Raw genomic sequence first — 20,438 nt, forward strand, 5'->3', positions numbered from 1 at the left:
CCAGACTTTATCTCCTAGATACTGACTCCATCTGTCTCCCTGACAATTGTTTGTCACTGAGTCACATTATTAGCGTTGGTGCCATTATTTGACTCGGTTTCTAAATTCGACTTTGCACCATCATTACCGCTTCCTTTTCATCCGTAACACGACTCAATCTTGCACATGCCTTCGCTTAATTGCTGAAGCCCTCAATCATGTCTGTTTTACTTTTAGACTTGACTGTTCTTATGAGTTCTGGCCAATCTCTGTCATTCTCTTCATAATCATGAGGTCATGATAAGTGTGTCTTTGGCTGCACCAAGTCTTGATCAACTATTGCTTCCGTACGCAGTATCCCATGTTGACCTACAGTTGAATAATATGTATGAGATGAAAATTGGGTGGTTTGGCAATAGTGAAGAGAAAAGCCTTAGATTATTGGGTAATGTTGACAGGTTGGTTAGATGGGCAGAATAGTCATGAATGTAATCCTGAAAAGGGTGAGATTTTGGGAGGATGAACAAGGGAAGGGAGTAAATGGTCATGCCCTAGGAAGTAGGTAGGTGTATCTGCCCAGAGATCCTTGAAGGCAGCAGGACAGGTAGATAAAGAGGTTGGTTAAAGAGGCATATGGGATAGTTGCCTTTATTAGTTAGGGCATTGAATGCAAGAGCAAGGAGATTGTGATGGAGCTGTATATAATATTAGGAGGAGTACTGTGTTCAGTTCTGATCACCGCGCAGTATGAAGGATTTGATTGCATAAGGGAGGGCGCAGAGGAGATTCACCAGGATGTTGCCTTGGCTGGATTTAGTCAACTATGAATAGAGTCTAGATAGGGTGGGATTGTTTTCCTTTGAACAGGAAATGGATGGGTGGGGAACTGATTAGGGGTGGTTAGGGAAAATCTTTCCCCTTACTCAAGGTGTCACTAACCAGGAGGCACCATTCTAAGGTAAGTAACAGGAGGTTTAGAGGGAATTTGAGTGAAATTTTTCACGCAGAGCATAGTGGGTATCTGAAAATTTGAGCCTAAAGGGGTGGAAGGTGCAAGAACCCTCAGACATTTCAAAAACCCTCAGACATTTAAGAAGTGCTTAAGGGAGCACTCAAAACACCATAGCATACAGGACTATGGGCCAAATGTAAGAAAATGGGATTAAAATAGATAGGTGCTCAGTGACCAGCATTGATATGAAGGACTTGAAGGGCTGTTCACTGTACACGCTCCATGACTCCTGATGCCTCCGTTCTGAAGTTCCCAGGCTTATTCCAGATTCCTTCATGGCCCAGCTGTCTCTCCCTATGTGTATCGACTCCTCTAACCCCATAATGTTTGTGGTCCTCTAATCACAGAGTCATAGAGATGTACAGCATGGAAACAGAAGTTTCAATCCAACCCGTCCATGCCGACCATATATCCAAACGCAATCTGGTCCCACCTGCCAGCACCCGGCCCATATCCCTCCAAATCCTTCCTATTCATATACCCATCCAAATGCCTTTTAAATGTTGCAATTGTACCAGCCTCCACCACTTCCTCTGGCAGCACATTCCATACCAGTACCACACTCTGTGTGAAAAAGTTGCCCCATAGGTCTCTTTTATATCTTCCCCTCTCACCCTAAACCTATGCCCTCTCGTTCTGGACTCCCTGACCCCAGAGAAAAGACTTTGTCTATTTATCCTATCCATGCCCCTCATGATTTTATAAATCTCTACAAGGTCACCCCTTAACCTTTGACGCTCCAGGGAAAACAGCCCTAGCCTATTCAGCCTCTACCTGTAGCTCAAATCCTCCAACCCCTGCAACATCCTTGTAAATCTTTTCTGAACCCTTTCAAGTTTCACAACATCTTTCTGATAGGAAGGAGACCAGAATTGCACGCAATATTCCAACAGTGGCCTAACCAATGTCCTGTTCAGCTGCAACATGACCTCCCAACTCCTGGACTCAATACTCTGACCAATAGAGAGCATACCAAACGCCACCTTCACTATCCTATCTACCAGCGACTCCACTTTCAAGGAGCTATGAGCCAGCATTCCAAGGTCTCTTTGTTCAGCAACATTCCCTAGGACCTTGCCATTAAGTGTATAAGTACTGCTAAGATTTACTTTCCCAAAATGCAGCACCTCATATTTATCTGAATTAAACTCCATCTGCCACTTCTCAGCCCATTGGCCCATCTGGTCCAGATCCTGTTGTAATCTGAGGTAACCTTCTTCGCTGTCCACTATACCTCCAATTTTGGTATCATTGGCAAACTTACTAACTGTACCTCTTATTCTCACATCCAAATTATTTATGCAAATGACAAAAAGTAGTAGAACGAGCACCGATCCTTGTGGCACTCCACTAGTCACAGGCCTCCAGTCTGAAAAACAACTCTCCACCATCATCCTCTGTCTTCTAGCTTTGAGCCAGTTGTGTATCCAAATGGCTAGTTCTCCCTGTATTCCATGAGATCTAACCTTGCTAACCAGTCTCCCATGGGGAACTTTGTCGAATGCCTTACTGAAGTCCATATAGATCACACCTACCACAATGCCCTCATCAATCCTCTTTGTTACTTCTTCAAAAAACTCAATTAAGTTTGTGAGACATGATTTCCCACATACAAAGCCATGTTGACTATCCCTAATCAGTCCTTTCCTTTCCAAATACAGGTACATCCTGCCCCTCAGGATTCCCTCCAAAAACTTGCCCACCACCGACGTCAGGCTCACTGGTTTGTCTTTACCGCCCTTCTTAAACAGTGACACCACGTTAGCCAACCTTCAGTCTTCCGGCACCTCACCTGTGACTATCGATGATACAAATATCTCAGCAAGGCACCCATCAATCACTTCTGTAGCTTCCCACAGAGTTCTAGGGTACACCTGATCAGATCCTGGGGATTTATCCACTTTTATGCGTTTCAGGATATCCAGCACTTCCTCCTCTGTAATATGGACATTTTGCAAGTTGTCACCATCTATTTCCCTACATTCTATGTCTTCCATATCTTTTTCCACTGTAAATACTGATGCAAAATACTCATTTAGTATCTCCCCCATTTTCTGCGGCTCCACACAAAGGCCGCCTTGCTGATCTTTGAGGGGCCCTATTCTCTCCCTAGTTACCCTTTTGTCCTTAATATACTTGTAAAATCCCTTTGGATTCTCCTTATTTCTATTTGCCAAAGCTATCTCATGTCCCCTTTTTGCCCTCCTGATTTCCCTCTTAAGTATACTCCTACTGCCTTTATACTCTTCTAAGGCTTCACTCGATCTATCCTGTCATATGACATATGCTTCCTTTTTCTGAACTAAACCCTCAATTTCATTAGTCATCCAGCATTCCCTATACCTACCAGCCTTTCCTTTCACCCTGACAGGAATACAATTTCTCTGGATTCTCATTATTTCATTCCTGAAGGTTTCCCATTTTCCAGCCATCTCTTTACCTGCGAACATCTGCCCCCAATCAGCTTTTGAAAGTTCTTGCCTAATACTGTCAAAATTAGCCTTTCTCCAATTTAGAACTTCAACTTTTAGATCTGGTCTATCCTTTTCCATCACTATTTTCAATCTAATGGAGTTATGGTTGCTGGCCCCAAAGTGCTCCCCCACTGACACTACAGTCACCTGCCCTGCCTTCGTTCCCAAGATTATGTCAGGTTTTGCACCTTCCCTGGTAGGTACATCCACATACTGAATCAGAAAATTTTCTTGTACACACTTAGCAAATTCCTCTCCATCTAAACCCTTAACACTACGGCAGTCCCAGTCTCTGTTTGGAAAGTTAAAATCCTTGAGGATCCTGAATTTTAATTGGTAGCAGTGCTATCAGCTCATTAGTTCCCAGCCTGTTGAATTCCCATCCTGTACTTCCCTGTCTCACTTTTCCTTGTTTTAAAATACTCCTGCAGATCTATCTCTTTGACCGGAGTTTTAGGTTCGCCTGACCTAATGTCTCTGGTCTTCTGCAGGGCAGCTGTCATTGTTGGATTGCCTCTGTGCTCCTGCTTTCTCCTACAACTGTGTAGCTCTGTGTTTCTGGCTGGATTCTCTGAGTCCAGTTTCTTTAGAAAGGCAGAACGTATCTTCTACCAAAATGCTCTGCGCTTCACTAGAGTGTTGGGGCAAGGGTGGATACACTTCTAGCTACTGTAAAATTAATTTAAGTGTCTACTGTGAATGTTAGTGGATGGGTAGAAAGTGGGTAGATTGGGCCAGGTTGGGATGCAAGTTAGGTTATGAAGTTGGGTGCTAGTGAAGCAGGGTGGCAGAGTGCGATAGCTGCTTGGATGGTAGGGGCAACTCGGGTTGGTATAAGGGTATGGTTGTGTCTGGCTTTGGAAGAGTATTAGTCTGGAGTGGTTTGGGGTAAATGGGTGCTTGAGGGGTGCTGGTAGCAGTTTGAACCAGGGCTGATTAGGTGTTAGTGTGATCTGAAAGTGCATCAGGTCAAGTTGTTGGGGTTAGGGGGAAGTGGATCCTTTGGAGAATCAAAAGTTAGGGTCAATGTATGATTGGGGGCGTTCATTTCAGAGGTTGGAGGCTCAGTTGTTGTCAACTAGGAGTTAAACCAGGAACGTTGTGTCTGACATTTCCTGGGTCATAATCTTCAAAACAATACAGAAAGCAGGGGAATTTGCGCCCTCAGTTCATACTTCCAGAGAAGTTTCCAGCAATGTCTATTTGTTGAGTCAGCTCTTGCCATTATCCGTGGATCTGGACATCTTGCACCTTTCCAGCAAGTCTCGTCACTTGGATCCCATCGTAACCAAGCCAATCAGGTTACATGATTCCTTAATTCATCTATTTTATCTTAAATTTAAGATGTAGCCCCAAAACACAGAAATCTTTAAAATTTTGTACTTGTAATGTTGGCGATTCTTGGTGCGATTGGGATGTTATGGTCTCTGTATCAATATCACAGCCTGAACCCATTATGCATTGTTAAATCTGAGTTTTAGTTTGATGGTATCACTGTTGGCTAAACTAAAAAGAAATTGCTAATGGGGATATGAGTATAAAAACATCCTGCAAGTGAGGAGAGTGCACTGACAACTGAAAAGCCCGAATGGATTAATTGTGCATTCCAATATCATCTTGAAGTGTGACTAAACTGCAAGTCTGTATGACTGACAAGTGGAATTGAGCCAGTTGTGTTTTGCATCTCCACTGATTATAAAGGAAAATATGATGCATGTAATTTAACCCTTTGTCTTTCCCTGATCTCTAAATTCGATGGGGACTTTTACAGTGCACTTGGGGAAATTTATCCTTTACATGTTGAGTATATGATATGTACATCTTGCAAGCTGCCTATGTCAGCCTGGGCAGTTTTGAGATTTGGTTTGTTACCAGCTTCACAAGAATCAGACTTTGAGAAGCTCAGAGCTCTTGATTGTCTGGAACGTAATGCTGAGCAGGAAAATCCACTTGTTTTAATTGGTTGGGTGACCAAGTGGCTTAGTGGTTAGCACTGCTGCCTCACAGCGCCAGGGACCTCGGTTCAGTTCCAGCCTTGGGCGATTGTCTGTGTGGAGTTTGCATGTTCTCCCTGTGTCTGCGTGGGTTTTCTCCGCATGCTCCAATTTCCTCTCACAGTCCAAAGATGTGCAAGTTCAGTGAATTGGCCAGGCTAAATTGCCCCATAATGTTCAGCAATGTGTAGATTATGGGCATTTGCTCAGGGCAATGTAGAGTAATAGGATAGGGGAATTGGTCTGAGTGGGATACTCTTCAAAGGGTCGATGTGCCAAATGGCCTGTTTCCAGACTACGGGGATTCTATGATTTTATATACATGTGTTTCTTCTGATTCTTTGGAGTTTTGATGACTCGTCTTGCTCAATGAACAATGAAGACTGCTTTTGAATATGGGTTGATCAAGTCCCAGACGAGAGGATGTTCTTTAACAATAAGAATTAAAAATACATTCTGCTTCCTGCAGCGATGAATGACGTACGAAAGCTGAACACTGTTCATTGTTGAGGTGGTTTCCCGCTATTTGCACAGTGAACCATGACTGACCAGATACAGACCGTTTTCGAAATGTAGAATGAGAGGCAACTCACTTTCTTTTAAAAGACTCCCACTTCTCAATGTCGTCTTCGACTGGAAGCAGCTATTTGCAGTTGTGTTTGTTAAACATAACCCTAATATGGAATTGAGCCTTCCCCCATTTTAGGCACAACTTCTGCACTATCCTTATACCTTTCCATAATGACTTTGAAACTTAGAGTTATGGTCATTATCCCTAAAATTCTCGCCTATTGGCACCTCAACAATTTGACAGACTTTCTCCTAAGGAATGAAGCCAATCACTTGACCCATTTCTACATTTCTATCTATGTACTGACACCAAAAGACCTCTTGCATGCGCTTGAAACATTTCAATCTGTCTAAACCTTTCACACTAAGGCAATCTCAGTAAAAGTTAGGAAAGTTGAAATCTCCTACTACTAAATCCTTTTTCTCTCACCTTTTTGTGATTAGCTCCTCTCTCTCCTTCTGAGTGTTGGGAGGCCTATAGTATAATCCCAGCAAAGTCATTGTCCCTTTTTTATTTCCAAAGTCCACCCAGATGGACTTATTTGAAGACCCTTCTATGACATCGTCCCTCATTACTGCAGTGATGGTTTCCTTTATCAATAATTCAATGCCTCACCTCTGTTACACTAAACTCCTGCCCCATCCAATGCACTTGAAACCTCTATACCCTGAAATGTCGTGTTTCAGTCCTTTAACCATGTCTCAGTGATTGCAACAACATCTAATTTCCACATGCTGATCAATGCTCGAAGTTCATCTGTTTTACCAGATAAGTTGCTAGCATTAATATAGACACAAGTTAGCTTTCTGGATCTCTCATGTGCCTTATTATGCCCATGTCTTCTCTGCCTACTGGATTGTCTTAGCATTCCTTCTTCATATGATTGTTCTTTGCTCCTGACTTCCCACCTACTCTGTACGCCATTCCCCTTCCCAACAGCACAAGCAAACCTCCTAGAAAGGATATTGGATCCATTATGGTACAGGGGCTACCTGTCCAGCTTGCACAAGTCCAACTACCTCAGAACCTGTCCCAATTATCCAGAGATCTGAAGCCCTCACCCCTCCCCCATATCATCCCTTCAGCTAAGCATTCATCTGACCTACACTATTCCTACTGAATGACCTATTCCTATACTAAGTTGCGTGTGGCACCAGAAGTAATCTAGAGGTTACAATCTTCTTCTTTAATCCATTACCTAACACTCTCAATTCTTGTGCAGAATCTCATTTCTTTTATACCCATGTTATTGGTATTGACATGTACTGGCTGTTCACCCTCCCCCTTCAGAATTCCCTGCAGCCGCTCGGAGACATCCCTGATCCCTAGGTACCAGAAAGGCAACATAAATTTGAGTTCCCTGGTTCCTTATCTTGCAGGAGAGAAATATTAAGAGAAAATCCAATGCTGCTTTGAATAAAAAGATACAAAAAAACAGAAATTGCTTGAGAAACCCAGCAGGTCTGACAACTCTATACTCTCTGTACATGCGTCGTGACCCTTGTCTGGTAACAATAGACAATAGGTGCAGGAGGAGGCCATTCGGCCCTTCAAGCCAGCACCACCATTCATTAAGATCAAGGCTGATCATCGACAATTAGTATCCTGCTCCTGCCTTATCCCCGTAACCTTTGATTCCACTATCTTTAAGAGCTCTATCTATCTCTTTCTTGAAAGTATCCAGAGACTTGGCCTCCACTGCCTTCTGGGGCAGAGCATCCCATATATCCACCACTCTCTGGGTGAAGAGGTTTCTCCTCAACTCTGTTCTAAATGGCCTACCTTTTATTTTTAAAGTGTGTCCTCTGGTTCTAGACTCTCACATCAGCGGAAACATGCTTCCTGTCTCCAGAGTGTCCAATCCTTTAATAATCTTATACATTTCAATCAGATCATCTGTCATCCTTCTAAACTCAAGGGTATACAAGCCCAGTCACTCCAATCTTTCAACATATGATAGTCCCGCCATTCCGGGAATTGACCTCGTGAACCTACGCTGCACTCCCTCAATAGCCAGAATGTCTTTCCTCAGATTTGGAGACCAAAACTGCACACAATACCCCAGGTGCAGTCTCACCAGGGCCCTATACCGCTACTGGAGGACTTCTTTGCTCCTATACTCAATTCCTCTTGTTATGAAGGCCAGCATGTCATTAGCTTTCTTCACTGCCTGCTGTAACTGCATGCTTGTTTTCATTGACTGATGTACAAGAACAACTAGATCTCGTTGTACTTCCCCTTTACCTAATTTGACTCCTTTTAGATAGTAATCTGCCTTCCTGATAATGCCACCAAAGTGGATAACCACACATTTATCCACATTAAACTGCACCTGCCAAGCGTCCGTCCACTCACCTAGCCTGTCCAAGTCACCCAGTATTCTCATAACATCCTCCTCACATTTCACCCTGCCACCCAGCTTTGTGTCACCAGCAAATTTGCTGATATTACTTCACCTATATCGTTAATGTATATTGTAATCATCTGCGGTCCCAGCACCGAACCTTGTGGTACCCCACTGGTCATTCCGAAAGGGACCTGTTTATCACTACTCTTTGCTTCCTGTTAGTCAGCCAATTTTCAATCCAAATCAGTATTTTGCCCCCAATACCACGTGCCCTAATTTTGCTTACTAATCTCCTATGTGGGACTTTATAAAAAGCTTTCTGAAAGTCCAGGTACACTACATCCACTGGCTCTTCCTTATCCATATACATAGTTACATCCTCAAAAACTTCCAGAAGATTAGTCAAGCATGATTTTCCCTTCGTAAATCCTTGCTGACTCTGACCTATCCTGTTACTACTATTCAAATGAATCGTAATTTCATCTTTTATAATTAATTCCAGCATCATTCCCACCACTGATGTGAGGCTAACCAGTTTGTAATTCCCTGTTTTCTCTCTCCTTCCCTTCTTGAAAAGTGGGACAACATTAGCCACCCTCCAATCCCCAGGAACTGATCCTGAATCGATAGAACATTGGAAAATGATTACCAATGCCTCCATGATTTCTAGAGCCACCACCTTAAGTACCCTGGGATGCAGACCATCAGATCCCAGGGACTTACCAGCCTTCAGACCTAACAGTCTATCCAACACCATTTCCTGCCTAATATAAATTCCCTTCAGTTTATCCATTACCCTTGGTCCTTCAGCCACTATCACATCTGGGAGATTGCTTGTGTCTTCCCCCAGTGAACATAGATCCAAAGTACCTATTCAACTCTTCTTCTGCCATTTCTTTGTTCCACATAATAAATTCACCTGTTTCTATTTTCAAGGGCCCAATTTTAGTCTTAACCATTTTTTTTCTTTTCACATACCTAAAAAAGCTTTTACTATCCTCCTTTATATTTTTGGCCAGTTTGCCTTCATGCCTCATTTTTTTTCTCCACATTGCCTTTTTAGTTATCCTCTTTTGCTTTTTAAATGTTTCCTAGTCCTCCTGCTTCCCGCTCATCTTTGCTATGTTGTACATCTTCTCTTTTATCTTTATACAGTCCTTCACTTCCCTTGTCAGCCATGGCCAGGCCTGCCTCTCCTTAGGATCTTTCTTCCTCTTTGAAATGAACTGATCCTGCACCTTCTGCATTATATCCAGAAATGCCTGCCATTGTTGTTCCACTGCCATTCCCTTTGTTCAATTGCAATACTGACACTTCCAATTCTCCCTTCTCCCTCTCAAGTTGCAGATTAAAACTTATCATATTATGGTCATTACCTCCAATGGCTCCTTTGAGGTCCCTGATCAAATCTGGTTTGTTGTACAACACCAGATCCAGAATTGCCTTCTCCCTGGTAGGTTCCAGTACAAGCTGTTCTAAGAATCCATCTCGGATGCACTCCACAAACTCCCTTTCTTGGGGTCTAGTACCATCCTGATTCTCCCAGTCTACCTGCATGTTGAAATCCCCCATAACAACTGTAGTAATACTTTTGCGACAGGCCATTTTCAACTCCTGACTCAACTTACACCGTACATCCAGACTACTGTTTAGGGGCCTGTAGATAACTCCCATTAGGGTCCTTCTACCCATAGAATTTCTCAGCTCTATCCAGACTGACTATACATCTCTTTATTCTATGCCCCCCCTCGCAAGGGACTGAATATCATTCCTTACCAACAGGGCCAACTCACCCCCTCTGCCAGTCAGTCTGACCTTATGATAGCACGTATAGCCTTGAATATTCACTTCCCAGGCCGTGTCCACATGAAGCCACGTCTCCGTAATCCCCACAACATCGTACCTGCCAATTTCCAACTGAGCCTCAAGCTCATCCACCTTATTTCTTATGCTTCGTGCATTCATAAATAATAATCTTAATTTGTTACTCCCCTCACCCTTCCTATCAATCCCTATTTGACTTGACCATACTGTATGATCCCTTCTTGAGTCTTCTGCTCCATTGATTCTGTTGTCTTTCTTAACTTCTCTTATTCTCACTTTCCCTTTAACTTCCTTCTTAAATTTCCAGTTTGTCCCCCCCGCTACTTAGTTTAAACATACTGAAGATCTGCGAAACCTACTGAATTGTTCGAGCACTTTCTGTTTTCGTTTATTTCAGAATTTCTGGAATCTGCAGATCTTTGATTTTCTGCTTTGATCAGATGGATTTTTCAAAAATGGTCATGAGGTCACAATCCTGATGCCTTTTTGAAATGGTTCATGGACAGCATATCTCATCAGCTGACAAACTGGACCTTTTGGGTTTTGATTGTCAGACGTTGACAGTGTTATTTTTTAAATACGCTCTGTAGGAATTGGCAGGCGTGCTCAACTGATTTACTACTGATCACAAACAAACCTTTCGGTAAGCCAGCTGGCTCTACCTAAATTAAACAACTATGGGGAAAGATTTCAAATAAATTGCATTTATTCAGTTTGTCGAGGTTGCCTCCTAACTTACACCTTTTCTTCTAAGTGAGACTTTACAAGCATGCTGGGTTATCACACAAACTATTTTAAGGAAAAGGACAGATCTAGTTGTTTCTGAGCTCAATCAGCACTTATGAATCAGCAGCTTTAATGAATTCAGAATGTACCAAAGACTTTACTGACATATTGGGTGGCATGGTGGCTCAGTGGTTGGCATTGCTGTCTCACAGCACCAGGGACTCCCGTTCAATTCCACCATCGGGCGACTGTCAGTGTGGAAATTGTGCATTCTCGCTGTGTCTGCGTGGGTTTCCTCTGGGTGTTCCGGTTTCCTCTCACAATTCAAAGATGTGCAGGTTAGGTGAATTGGTCATGCTAAATTACCCATAGTGTTCAGAGATGTATGGGTGAGGTGCGTTAGTTAAGGGTAAATGTAGAGTAACAGGGTAGGGGAATGGATCTGGGTGGGTTACCCTTCTGAGGACCAGTGTGGACTTGTTGGACTAAATGGTCTGTTTTCACACTGTAGGGATTCTAACCAGTACCTTCTGAAGTATAGTCATTGTTGTAGAGAATGGTGTCAGCTAAAACTTTTGCCCAGGACCTACAACCCACATGAGATAATCACCAGTTGCTGATGTTGGACAAGGGATAATCATTTGCCAGGGGACTGTGGAGAATTTGACTGCCCTTTTTGGAAATAGTACCATGAGATCTTTTATATGTTTCTTTGCGCTGGTTAACCAGGGCCTTACTTTAAAGTACTACCTGGAAAACCACACCCCTGGTAGTGCAGTGCATCCTCTTCATGATAATGGCCTGAATCCCAAGCCCGTGGTGTCTCACCTGTCACTGGCAGTGAGTTCACAAGTCACTGGTATAAAATTGCCAAACTGAGATGGTTTGAGTGAGCATCCACCATCATCTCCTCAGCAACTAGAAGTCTGCAATAAATAACAACTTTACCAGCAGTTTTTACATCAAATCAGTCAGGATTCCTGCTTTGGTATTGTCTTAGCTCAATGTGTACAATGTTCCCCTCAGGGTCAGAAAGTTACACATTCCAGTCGCACTCCTGAAAATTAAGCACAAGGTCTGAAGTGACATTCTTATGCAGTAATGTATGTGGAATTACATAGATTGCATTTGACTGTTTGCATTTAGAATATACAATGCAAACAGCCCATGTCTGTCTTTATGCTTCACTTGAGACTTTTTGCACCTTTGCTCATATGTCACTATCAGCATAATCTTCTCTTCCTTTCTCCATCATCTGATAGAAAACTTCCCCTTAAATACAATTGTACAAATCACCTCAGGACTCCTTTTGGTAGTGAATGACACACACTCACTCCTCCCTGGGTAAAGATGTTTATTCCAAATTTCCTGCTGGATTTCTTAGTGACTATCTAATTTCAATTTGCTGTTCCCACAGTGGCAGCTTTCTCTCTGCAGCTATTCAATTGTAACCTTTCATAAAATGGAAGACCTTTCTCAGGCCCTCCTTTAGCTTTGTCTTTTTGAGAACAAAGAGACACAGCTTGTTCAGTTTTTTTTTGGGGATGGATACAATTTTATACTTCGGATATCATCCCACTTATTCTTTTTTGCCGACCAGAATTATAATCAAGGCTTCAAATAAGTTTAGCATTACTTTTCTACTTTTTAATTGTATCCCTCTAGAAATAAACTCTCCTCCTAGGTGTGATTTTGTTGTGGTTGTGTTGACCAGTGCCGCTGCTTTCACTGATTTGTATATTTGTATTCCCAGGCCCCTCTGCTTCCCTTTTACATTTACACTCATAATTTCTGAGTAATATGCAACCTTCTTACTTGTATTACCAAAATATAGTACCTCACAAGCGTCAGTGTTGAAAAATTTCTACCCATTTTACAAGTTTATTAATATCATCTTGCAATTTGTTGTAATCATCGAGGATTGACAATTTCAAAATTAATTGATTCCAAAGTTCTTTGGGACCCACCATATGCCACGCTGTATAACTGTTTTGCTGCTTTGGCTTTCATTCAGTTCACCATCCATTAAAGTAAATGTCTCCTGACTACTTTCTGAAATCATTCATGTGTTTATCTTTACCGAAGGTCTTGAAAATGTAGAAATGTTGTATTTATTCAGTAAATGCCTTCCTACTCTCTCTTACTCTCTAAGAATTCCATATGGTTGGTCATGCAAGGTTTTACATTTTGAAAGGAGGAAGTGAGGACTGCAGATGCTGGAGATCAGAGCTGAAAAATGTGTTGCTGGAAAAGCGCAGGAGTTCAGGCAGCATCCAAGAGGCAGGAGAATCAACGTTTTGTATAAGCCCTTCTTCACATTTTGAAATCCATGTCGATTATTTGTTAAATATTTTGGTTTTAGATATTTTTCTAATTCCCTTAAATGAGTTCCATTTCTCTTCCCTCCCAGTGTTAATGTTTCTGGTCTTCAGTTGCGAGGACATGTTTAAGTTCTTTTCATAAACACAGATAGAACATTAGCTATCTGTCAGTGTTCTGCACTGCAGTTTTGCCTTCGGGATTATTAAATGTGTAATTGTGCCCTGCTATCTCTTAGCGAATCTTTAGAATTTGTGGTTGCAAGCTGTCAAGGGTTTATCCTTTTCAAGTATAGTTAGTTTAATATTTCCTTGGTTTAATTTTGAATGTAGTTCTATCATTTCTAATTTCGTATTCCAATGTTGTCCACTGGGTCCTTCTCCTTGGTAATAATGATGGAAACTAATTGTTTAATATTTCTTCCATTTTGTTACCACTGTCTTTTACTTTTATGCTGACTGTATCTTAGTCAGCTTAATTCTGTTCCAACTTTAGTTTTTAGTGTACCAATGGAATGTTTTGCTTTTCTCATGTTACATGTTAAATTAGTTTTACAGTTTCTTTGTGCTTTAATTGCTTTTTATATTTGTCCCTAGTATTTTCATACTTGTCATATCCCTTCTGCTGCATATGTTTGCAGTGAATATCCTTCAATTTTTCCCCTGTATCTTTATGTATGGCCATGATTTTTCATTGGTGTTTAGTTTGTTTTTGTCTCTTAGCATAATATATTTTTCCTGGTTCTTACTGAACACTGTTTGGAATATTTTCCATGTTATTCCAAACTTGTTATTGATTTTCTTTTCCTTTGACCTATTCTTAGATCTACAAAATCAGCTTTTCTTTCATTGATCACCAGATTTTTGTCATGCTTACATCCTTCTCCATTACTATCTTAAGCCATATATTTACCATAAGTTTGATTCTATAATATGATTTCTCTCATTGGATTGGCTATGTTGTTGCATATCTGCTATTAAATATGAAGCATTGACTGCCCAATCCAATTTACTTTGTCTATTTAGTGTTGAGAGCAAATGCTACATCTTGACCTCCAACCAGAACAAATCCTTTCTCTCAAATTCTTCATGGGTCCAAATGACGGTGTTTTTAGAACCGTTGCATGAATGACACCACACTGTAATGAGATTCTACTACAGAACCATTATAGATGGGCTCTTAACAGCTGACAGAATCATGTGCCTTCTGGGGGCTCCATTCATAATTTAGTGGTCAAGGCGATGAATACAACGTGTAACCCCTTGGCGGTAGCCACACATGAACAAACAGTTCCAGCAACAGTTGTCCTTATTGATTCGAGAATCTGTCCTCATCTTTTAAGTTCAGATGAGAAGTACTTTTCATTGAAATTGTTACTATTTTGTCAGCTGACGTGGCAGGTTAATTGTGCACAGCATGATACAATAAGCAATGGTGAAATTACTGATTTCTGGAAGTGTTGGATAAGGTTAGATATTGGATGCCAGTGTGGGGATGGTCTTCCCTTGCACTTTGACTCATGCCTCATAACATTTTTCTCTTTATCTCTGGGTAGTCAGGGATATTGGTTCAAATTAAGATCCATCTGGTAGTGCAGCATTCCCTCAGCATTACCGTGAAACATCTATCTAGATTATATGGTGCGGTATCTGGAACAGGATTTGAAACCAAGCTCTTCTGATTTACAAACTGGCATACTGCAGTGGAATTAAGATTACATTATAATGACTATTATGCTTATAAAGATTGTTTAACCAAGTATTCTGACTCACATGAAATGAATAGATATTCATTACAGCTAAATTTGGTATATAGTTCAGAACTTTCACTGGACATCTGTGATCTGATTATAGCATGGGTTAGATTCACATTAATTAGCATTCTCAACTTTTACATTGAGCATGTCCTTCACTAATTCAATCTAAATAATACATTTCGTTAGTTTCCAAATCTGGCAACTTGGTCTTTGCTGAGATTAGTGTGGTTCAGGGAATTGCTGTGTAGGGCACACATTTTGTGTTGTTCACCTCTGTTTTTTCAGTATGTGTGAAAATTCAGGAATATGGTGGAGATGGAACAAAAGTTACATATGATGTGTTATGACTCATGTCATTATGTCAGTGTACCTTTAAGAGATTTGCTCAAGATATCATCACTGTATCATGGCATGTGACTAGAGGGTATAAAGATCTGCTATTCCATCTCACCCCGGGATCACTTGAAGCATGTCATGCTTTTGGGGTCTTCTTTCTATATTGTAACCTAACCTTAAAGCTAGTCTGTGCACTTATATGCCTCATGTACGTATTGTGCAAAGATCATATTGTTTTGACACCCATGGGCTTGGTGGTTAGCACTGCTGCCCGACAGCATAAGCAACCAAGTTCACTTCTAGCCTCAGGCAACAGTTTGTATGGAGTTTGCATGTTCACTCAGTGTCTGCGTGGGTTTCCTCTGGGTGCTGTGGTTTCCTCCCACAGCTCAAAGATGTGCAGGTTAGGTGGGTTGGCCACGCTAAATGCCCATAGTATCCAGTGATATGTAGGTTAGGTGGATTAACCGTGGGAAATGCAGGATCACAAGGAGTAAGGTTGGAGTGGATGGATCTAGATGGGATGCTCTTCAAATGGTCAACTGGCCAAATGGCCTGCTTCTGCACTGTAGGGATTCTATGATCTAGATCTTCTAAATTTTAATTGTGGGCTGAAATGGGAAAATCACTGACTGTTTTCAAAGCAAAAGATTGTGGAAGAGCTTACAGTAGAAGCAGTTTACACTTTTTCTGTTCAATCAGAGTTTAGTTGCAAACGAACTGGCATCAGAGAGTGTTTGTAGAATGAAATTCAGCTGGCAATAAGTAGCTGACTCCTTCCTGGAGCGGTGCCCCGTTACCAGGAACAAAGGCCTTCTACTTAGTAGCGACTGTGAGTTTGGATCTCTGGCAGATGAGTGGCTTGTGTTGCGAAGAAAATAGTCGGTAATCTTCAGATAAGGATATTATGGGCATGCCCCTTCAGTGAAAAAGACACCTGAAGCCTGAAGAAAGCCAATTTATTTGCCTCCCCAGTTGCAGTAAGCTGTAGCTTTTAATCAGCATGTCAGGGACTTTATAAATTGTGAACGAGTTTCTAAGTGTCTCCTGTAAGCAAAAGTAGCTGGAGAAGGAAGATAGAGGAGCAACAAGTCCGGACAAGCCAAGAGGATCACCTCAGCAAACCCTGTGGTCAGGGACCATTGAATTACCTTCTCAGTTTTACTCTCTACCCATAACACCATTTTGTCTGCGCATTATTTGTGCACGCATGCATATTGGTGCTTACAAGGGGATTAGAGTTTTAACTAATAGAGTTATATCTTGACAACTCATAATTGTTTATTTGTAGCTAGAATCTGTTTGTAACAAATGGTAATTTTTGTTAAGTACAGAAACCTGGTTTTGATTTGAGTTGATTTATTGTTGTAACAAACACTGAGTTACAGTGAAAAGTGTTGCTTTGCATGCAATATAGGTAGATCATACCATAGAAAGTGCATCAGAGTAGCAGAAAAGAGAGCAGAATACAGTGTTGCAGCCACAGAGAAAGTACAGAGAGAGAGAGATCAACATTAACATTTGAGAAATCCATTCAAAAGCCTGTTAACAGCAGAGAGTCATGGAGTCCTACAGCATGGAGACAGGCCCTTGCACATTGTACCATTTTTGTGGACAGCACAGTCATAGAGTTATACAGCATGGAAAGAGACTCTTTGGTCTAACTTGTCCATGCCGACCAGATACTCTAAAATAATCTATTTGCCAGCACATGTCCATATTCCTCTATTCACTATCCATGCCCTTCATGATTTTGTAAACTTCTATAAGGTCACCCCTCAGCCTCAAACCTCCAGAGAAAACAGCCCCAGACTATTCAGCCTTTCCCTATAGCTCATACGCTCCAACCCTGGCAACATCCTTGTAAATCTTGTCTGAATCCTCTCAAGTTTAACAGCATCTTCCCTATGGGTCAGGCAGCATCCAAGGAGCAGGAGAATCGACGTTTCGGGCATAAGCCCTTCTTCAGACCTGCTGTGCTTTTCCAGCAACACATTTTTCAGTTCTGACCTCCAGCATCTGCAGTCCTCACTTTCTCCTAGCATCTTCCCTATAACAAGGATACCAGAATTGAATGCAGTATTCCAAATGTGACCTCATCAATGTCCTGTACAGCTGCAACATGACCTCCCAACTCCTATAATCAATGAACTGAACAATAAAGGCAAGCATTACAAATGCCTTTGCTGTCCTTTGGAGCTGTAATTAATCTACAGTTCTGGAAACATTGCCACTAGTTTTTAGAAGCAACCTCTTTTAAAAGTAAAATTGGGCAACAATTTTTTTTACACAAATTTGAAATGTGAAAGAAACCTCTAATCAGAGCAACGTGATACTTTGAAAGGTACTTGAAAACGTTTTGCAAAATTCCCTGTATAATGTTTGTAACAATTTAAAAGCTGCTTTGGTGTTGTTCCAACTCAGCATGCACTAAATTCGTCAACAAAGGAGGCATTTAAATATTTAGCATTACTCCTGGGGCTTTCAGGAACTACGAAACCATTGGATATAACGCAGCCACAGATCGCGTGCTGGATTCTTGCCCAAATTGATGCAAAGCCTACTCTCTTAGTTGTGCTTTATCTGTTCATGTTGCTGCTGTGCATCAGGCATTGGGTCTGTACATTGATGTAGTTGTGCCTATTACTGGCAGCTGGTGAGTGGGCACAGTGCAAGGGAAGGTGAATAACCAGCTGAAACGCTGGATGGTGGATGTGCTGATTTGAATTCAGCCTCATTGTAAACATTGGATTTGGCATCTCTCTAATTTAGGTTGATTGAGGCCCCTGCAGAATGCCAAATTGCAGCTGATTTTAGTATGAATGTAATCTCCAAAGGGCACCATAATCAGTGCATGGGACTTCTGTGGATCATAAGAAAGAACACTTCCTTCTCCACAGTGGCTAACAGCTGACGAAGTCTCTTTGAAAATGTAACAACTGTACTTTTATAATGCAGCAAATTCTTCCACACACCCAAACTCCCACAAACTATCCCTTCCCGCTCCCTCTCACACACATGTACGTCTCATTGCATGAATTTGAACAATTCTTCTTGCAACACATGGTTCAAAGCTGGAACCTGTGGATTGTTTCTCCTTCTGTTGTTCTTGCAGGAACCCTGGATGCTGAACTTCTCCAAGATTAAAATAAGCAAGATGAAAGAACATTTTGTACTTTTCCTTGTATTTGATCTGATTGTTGGGTTGGAATAAGAATTAATGAATGTATTCCCTCTTTTTGTTTTGCCTATTCCTAGTTACTCTACTGGTGATGTTTGTACTGAGATATAGCTCCTCCAGGCAATTGCCACTTGCTACTACCTTCACTAACCAAGAGACGCCCACTATGGAACAATTGTCCAAACAGTATTGAAGCTTTTCCAACAAGTTCACTGCGCTCTGGGAGGATCAAATGGTATACCATTTCTGTTGCCCAACTATTCCCTTCCCACCACCCTTAATACCATCCCATCAGTATCTCTGAGACCAGCTAAATCAGTGAAGAGCATTTTCATGAGTAATGAAGAAGAGTCATATTGAACTTGGTGTTAACCTCCGTTGTCTTTTGGCAATTTTTGAGAAGATTTGTAGTTCAGGTTGAGCTACAAGGAAACCCAAGCATATAAATAGAAAGCAGGAAACACCAGCAGTGCTTCGTCTGGAGGTTCACTGAAGATGTTACCTAGTATGGTGACGAAATGTCTGAAAATAAACCTTCCAGCTCAGCGAGCAAACCTACATGCAGTCCCTTTCTCTCTCTACAGATGTTGCCAGACTTGTTGAGTTTCTGTAGAACTTACTGTTTTTATTTCAGGTGTCCAGCATCACAGTGCTTTCAATTTCCTTTGAGTGCATGTCTCCGTTTGCCTTCATACAGCACACTGACCATTATCTGATTATTTCATTGAGCTTCACACCAGGGCTAAGTTTACCTTTTACAGTTTCTTTGACGGTTATATGGTTTCAATGTGTAGGTTTAAAAAAATATATAATTCTTTCAATCATGTTATGACATACCTCTGGGAACTTGAACATAAAACTTCTAGTACAGAGAGAGAGAGACACTACCACTACACCACAAGATCCCCTTGCTTGGTGGATTTTGTTGGTAGGGGGCTTTATTCTCTTTGTTAGCCAGTGGGGGATTGTCTTGTGCTGATGGTAATCTAGTTGTCATGCTGGCTGGGAGGTTCTAGAAAAACTCTAATGATGAAGCAAAGTCAATACAAGACCAAGTTGTGCAGGTGTTTGGCTTAGAGGGGAACTTATGGAGGTGATGTGTTCCCACAGTACTACTGCTCTGATGCTTCCTGGGGGTCACGAAGGAGAGGGAAGTGCTGCCAAAGGAGCAGTTTTGTTCTGGTGCGTATTTGGATGAAACATCGATTCTTAGCAGTTGAAATTTTCATCTACGGTGTCGGAACTCAGCTGGTCTCGACTGGTGATATTAGTTAACAACAGCTTCATGTGTGTGAATGTCCTGAACAATCCAGATCTTGCAAGTCTCTGTGGAAAACAAATTTTGCAGAGGGAATTATAGAACATAGAACAAGCTATTAATGGCACTGAAAGTGTTTGTCTTCCTCTTATTTATATCAATAATTGCGCTGTAGCATTGGAATGTCTTGTGGAAGTGGAATTGCAGATGTTGGGCAGAAGCCATGTATTGTTCTGAAACAGTGGTGAATTTTTACTGAAAGTTAATGAATTCTGCTTCTCCTTAGTAGACTTGGCTGGAGTTCAAAGCTCAGCTGAAGAGTCAGTCATGTGTGTTTGGGCAGTTTTAATGCAAAGGTTGATATTTGACTCAACCAATTCTATATCAGAGGAAATGAGGAACCTGCCATGATCATCATATATAGTGAAGCAGGTTTGAAGGGTCATATGACCCACTCCTACTCCAAAGTCATGTTTCTGTGAACAGAAGTAGATCACCCTCAATCCTGTACCACTTTGTGCACTCCTTAAAAGCAAAGAAGTATGGGCAGATACATAATGAATGTTCAATGACATATTACACCGATGTTGCACCAAACATCTTGTCTTAGTGGTCTTTGCCTTGGGTCACCACTTTGGGTCTGGTTGGGGGTGGACTAAAA

General features: G+C 41.5%; 1 protein-coding gene across 14 annotated transcripts in view; it reads left to right on the forward strand.

The window, feature by feature from the left end:
• hspg2 (heparan sulfate proteoglycan 2) overlaps window positions 1-20,438 on the forward strand; it is a 530,612-nt gene that overhangs the window by 172,757 nt on the left and 337,417 nt on the right. The window lies entirely within an intron of this gene.

The sequence above is a fragment of the Chiloscyllium plagiosum genome, unplaced genomic scaffold (genome assembly GCF_037043375.1).
Source record: "Chiloscyllium plagiosum isolate Xiang-an unplaced genomic scaffold, Cpla_swu_hap1 HiC_scaffold_37, whole genome shotgun sequence".
Taxonomy (NCBI): Eukaryota; Metazoa; Chordata; class Chondrichthyes; order Orectolobiformes; family Hemiscylliidae; genus Chiloscyllium; species Chiloscyllium plagiosum.